This window comes from Sinocyclocheilus rhinocerous, unplaced genomic scaffold, assembly GCF_001515625.1.
Source record: "Sinocyclocheilus rhinocerous isolate Xijiao unplaced genomic scaffold, SAMN03320098_v1.1 scaffold267, whole genome shotgun sequence".
NCBI lineage: Eukaryota > Metazoa > Chordata > Actinopteri > Cypriniformes > Cyprinidae > Sinocyclocheilus > Sinocyclocheilus rhinocerous.
Window position 1 is genome coordinate 110474 of NW_015648513.1, and position 5473 is coordinate 115946.

The 5473-nt window shown below is 40.1% G+C and overlaps 1 pseudogene; it reads right to left on the bottom strand.

Annotated features, from left to right (window-relative positions):
• Positions 1–3: 3 nt before the first annotated feature.
• Positions 4–4921, bottom strand: LOC107709783 (interferon-induced very large GTPase 1-like; annotated as a pseudogene).
• Positions 4922–5473: the final 552 nt, after the last annotated feature.

Below are 5473 nucleotides of genomic sequence, written 5' to 3' on the forward strand. Positions count from 1 at the left end.
GTAATCAAACTCTTTCTTCAATGTTTCTTTATCATTTGTTTTATATTTGAGCTTTAAGGCAAGTTCTTTGCTCTTTTCATAGAGAGTGTCTTCACGATGTGTCCTCTGAGCATCAATCTCTTTCTTCAAGACTCGCTGCTGAAGAACCTCATTTAGTTTCTTCTTTGTGTCCCTCACAATGTTTCCCTGAACATCTTTGATTTTGATTTCAAATGATGTTTTCCACTGAATCAGTATGTCTTTATCTTTGTCTTTCTCAAAGAATTCTGACATTGATTTTTCGACTTCTTCACTTGTCTTCTTCAGTTCTGTTTGAAGATCATTTTCCTCAACCTCATGCATTACTTCATTTTCTATTTTGTTGTGTAGTTTGTTCTCAGTCTCCATCATGGCACTGCGAAGACTCCAGGACCATTTGCTGTATTCAGTCTCCAGTTTCCTGTAGGCTGAAATCTCCAGAGAATTTCTGCAGCTGAAGACGAATCGTTCACTCAGTAAAGCCTTCCAGAGATCTTTAATACGATCTTTTAAGCCTTTCAGTGTTATTCCATGTGATTTAGAGGCATGAAAAAGAATAGATTCCTTTAGTTCTTGAATGTTCTCACAGTAGTTTGGGTTTGGTGGTGCCATTGGTGGGTTTCCCTCCCAGAGATGAGTAAAATACTTCACATCATTCTGAACATCAAATCTAATGACATCACTGAAACATTTAAGGTCTCGATGTTGAAGAATCTCATTTAATTTCCCTTTTGTTTCCCTCACAATGTTTCCCTGAAGCTCTTTGATTTTGATTTCAAGGGATGTTTTCCACTGAATCAGTATTGCTGCATATGCGTCTTTCTCAAAAAATTCTGACATAGATTTTTTCACTTTTTCACTTGTCTTCTTCAGTTCTCTTTGAAGATCAGTTTCCTCAACTTTATGAATTGCTTCATTTTCTATTTTGTTGTGAAGTTTGTTGTCAATTTCCATCATGGCACTACGAAGACTCCAGGACCACTTGCTGTATTCTGTCTCCAGTTTCCTGTAGGCTGAAATCTCCAGAGAATTTCTGAAGCTGAAGACGAATCGTTCACTCAGTAAAGCCTTCCAGAGATCTTTAATACGATCTTTTAAGCCTTTCAGTGTTATTCCATGTGATTTAGAGGCATGAAAAAGAATAGATTCCTTTAGTTCTTGAATGTTCTCACAGTAGTTTGGGTTTGGTGGTGCCATTGGTGGGCTGCCCTCCCAGAGCTGAGCAAAATACTTCACATCATTCTGAACATCAAATCTAATGACATCACTGAAACATTCAGCATCACAGACTTCATCTTTAGCAGCAAGTTTTGTCATCTCATTCAGTGTCTCCTGCAGTCGCCTCTTTCCCTCCATGTTTTTCTCTCCAGCGGTGATGTCTGAAACATTCTGATGCACAAACACACAGCTGGGAGTCAAATTTACCTTCTTCATCCTCATGAAGGCCTGAACAACGATCTGAAGAATGTCCTGCATCTCAGATAAGTTTTCTCCAAAGATGTTTATCAAAGTCAGATTTCCAATTCCAACAACAAATGTGGCAAATTCATTGTCATGATATCTTGTAGATCTTCCAGCCAGTTCTAGAGCACGAAGACCCTCAGTATCAACAACCAGAATATAGTCAATCTTCATCTGTGTTTTCATCTCATCTGACACTCTGACCAGCTGCATGAAAGCTCCTCGCTGATCTCCCAGTTTCTGGATGAGTTCATCTAGAACAGCAGAGATCCACACCAGAGGAACATGAGCAGCATCTCCATCCATCATCTCCAGTGGAAATCCAGAGATCATCATCTCTGCTGCAAGACTCGGGAGAGAAGAGAATTCAAACGGCATGTCTTTCTTGTTCTTCTTCACAGATGAACATGATTCATAAATCTGACCGATCTCCCTCATGATGTGCTCCAAACCAAAGGTTGCAGCCTGAAGTTCCTCAGATATTCTCTCAAGTTCTGTTTGTTTGGCTTTATGTTCTTTAGATTTATTACTGTTGTCTTTCAGTTCTAAGACTGCTGACCATGTTTTGTCATATTTATGATGTAAAGCAGAAAGCTCAGCTGATGTATGTTCATCCAAGAGAATTCTGAGCCATTTGATAAAAAACATCCTTTCATGTTCATTATGTGAGTTAATTTCTTTATTAAAGAGCATCATAAACTCACTCATGTCAGATTCATGCTGTTGTTCCCGGATTTTTTTCATTTTTTCTTTATTTTCACTTGTTTCCATTTCTATCATTTCTCCTTGTGGTCGATGTAGTTGTTTGTTCTTTTGGCACCACTGATGCCACAGTTCTCCCTGACAGGGCAGAAATAATTCTTTGATTTTTGTAAGATCTTTATTCTCCAGTAAATTCATCATCTGATTTGCTGCTTCTCTTCCTCTACTGCATTCATCATCTTTCTCATCTACTCTAATGTCTGAGTGTTTGGACACATCTTCAAGTCTGAAAGTGGAAGATGTTTCTGAGAGACAATCATTTATAGTTATTCTAAGTTCTTCAGCTACATCTGACTGATTTCTGTATTTCAAACCAATTTGAAACTTCCCTTTCTTCATCTTCATTACAGTTGATTGATCTTCAGAAAGAAGACAAATGAGTGGCTTTTTGATTGTGAACAGGTTTTGAATCTTTGCTGCATGTCTATCATTCCTATCCAGTCGCGGTAGAAGAACAACATTGACTGATGCCATTTCAGTGAGGATCTGCAGTTGTTTCTCATGGTCTCCTGCATCACCATGTAGATTACAGAACGCAACACAGTCAGTGAATTTATCAGTGTTTTTCCCAGAGGGGCAGAACCAGGTGATCTCCACCACTCCATCCATCAGGACTCTGGTGATGCTGCTGCCTGGGCAGTTCCTGAAGTTTGTGCCTTGTAGATTGGCTGGGTTTGACTGATGATCTCATCATCATTGTTTCTCATCTTCCAGCTCTTGTTTATTTGCCTGAATGTCCAGAGAGGAAACTCAATCTGTTGTGTGAATGGATCAGGAATAAGCAGAGGCAGAGCATACTGACACTGGGACAGTTTAGTCACCATCAGCTGCTTCAGGAAACCATCAGCACAAATAAACACAGCCACTTGAACATCCATCGGGTGGATTCGCTCAGATTGGCTTGTTTTTGACAAAGGGGTGTTGTCAGGAACATAATAAAAAATATCACTCTCATCTTCAGATGAGTCATTGTCTCTTTGTTGAGTTTGATCCTGTTCACTGGCCTTATTAACATTAATGTATCTTGCTCTGTAGTTCATCATCAGTATTTTATGTATGTAGGTCTGAATCACTTCCTCTTCAGCACAAGACTCATGGGATTGTAATGAATGTACAGTTATCTGAAGAACATCTGCAGCTCTCAGTTTGTTGTCTCTGCGAAGATTAAGTCTGCGAAATAGAGGCTCTATTTTTTCACTTTCAGTCTTTTCCTGCTGTAGGTGCTGATTTGGACTGACTCCTGCTGTTCCAGTGTCTTTATTCTCTCTCTGTTACATAAATAAATAGATAAATAAATAAATAAATGCATACATACATATTTTTTTGTATTCAGTTTCATTTCCATGGAATCACATTCAGTATTGATAACGAGAAAGGCCATTTGATATATTGTTTGCTTGTTTCTTTTTTTTTTTTTTTAAATATTTATGTTAAAATACATTCTGTTAAACCAAGATTATTGTTCATTGAGTACTATTAGTATGCCATTTAATAGGTTTATCTCCCCCAAAGAAGCTCAACTTAAATTGAAAGTTTGTGGCGTGGCTACAGTAGCAGGTTGAGCCAGAGGTTGTTTAGCCAGCGTTGGACCATGGTTGATGCATTACATGGGTAAAGACATTCATCAATTATCAATTATTTCATCAATTAATGTTTGATTGTCATGTTTCAACTATAATTTTTACTCATGATCAAACATTACTTGATCAATCACAAACTGGCTTATTTGATTATGTGACCCAAGTGAACCCCAATATGTGTCAGTGGAGATTGCCCATCACTGTCATTGTAATGTGTGTGGAATGTTTAAAGTTGGCATGAAAGGGAATTTGTGATTGTATTTTCTTACCTATTGTGATGTGAAATGGCTGAGTGAAATGCTCCCAGTGCAGTTATACTGGATTGGGTTATTATAAGCAAAATTATAGCATTCTCTATATATAGTGTATTAGCCTACTAAATTGCTGTTCACTTTTACCTGTTGAGGCAATATGCTTTATTTTTGTAATTCCACTAGGTGGCACTAGTGTCATAGAGAACAATAGGTTACTGTTTGTAACCCCAGTTCTCTGAAACATCAAGTAGAGAGATCCACCTATGGAAAAGGTATCATCACCTGACCCCTGCAGAAGGGGTCTTACTCTTTCTCAGTAAGCATATTTGCTTCTCGTGCAGCAACTGATGTTTCCTCTGTGAGAGTGTTTTCTCTCCTCTTGATGTTTCAGAGAATCAGTGTTAAGAACAGCAACCTATTGTTCTCTTTCATCATATAGTGTTTGAGATCCACCTATGGGAGATATGGACAGCTCCCCGGTTGCCCAATACACTTACAGTGAGACACTGAAAGCCAGAGGATGGTCCCCTGGAAAGGTGGTGCACGATACGTCACAAAGTAGCAAATCCCACATGAAGTGAGGATGCGATACCCTTTTTTGGGGGTACAAATGGTATGCTTAAATGTCACGATTAACCTGGGCTGGACAACCCAGGCTAAAAAAGGTGTAAAGGGCCTAAGAGCAAAAGGCTACAAAGAGCCCACACCTAAAACAGGATGAGCTACCGTGGTCTGGGTAACATCAAGCCGGTAGTATCTGACAAATGTATGTGGAAAGGCCCAGCTTTCAGTGGCACAAATGTCCTGCATGGAAACCCCTTTAAACAGAGCCCAAGAGGAAGCCATGTCTCTAGTAGAGGGTGCACTGAGGCCCCCTGGAGGTCACACTCCCTTGGATTCATATGCCAAAGAGATGGCTTCTATGAGCCAATGAGAGAGGCATTACTTAGAAATAGGATTCCCCGTGTTCAGGGGGGCCTATGAAATTAAGAGCTGGTCACTCCTTCTAAACAGGCTGGTCCTGCTGATGTAAACCCGCAGGGCACAAACAGGACACAAAGCATTCAGCCTCTGATACTCCGCAGAGGAGAATGTTGGAGGATTAAAGGCAGAAAGCTCAATCACCTCACAAGTGAATGCTGGGAAGCATTTTGGCATAAAGCCAAAGCCACGTGCAGAGCTGTCTTGAAAGACAAAAGTTTAAGGGAGATATCTCCCAGGGGCTCAAAAGGCTGTTGAGACAATGCCTCCAGCATGGAGAGGTCCCATTCTGGAACGGTTCTTCTAGTGATCGGAAGGGAATGGCGGATGCCCTTCATAAACCTACAAATAAAGGGGTGTTGCCCCACCATAGTGGCATCAAACCCAACATGACATGCAGCAATAGCCACTAAGTAG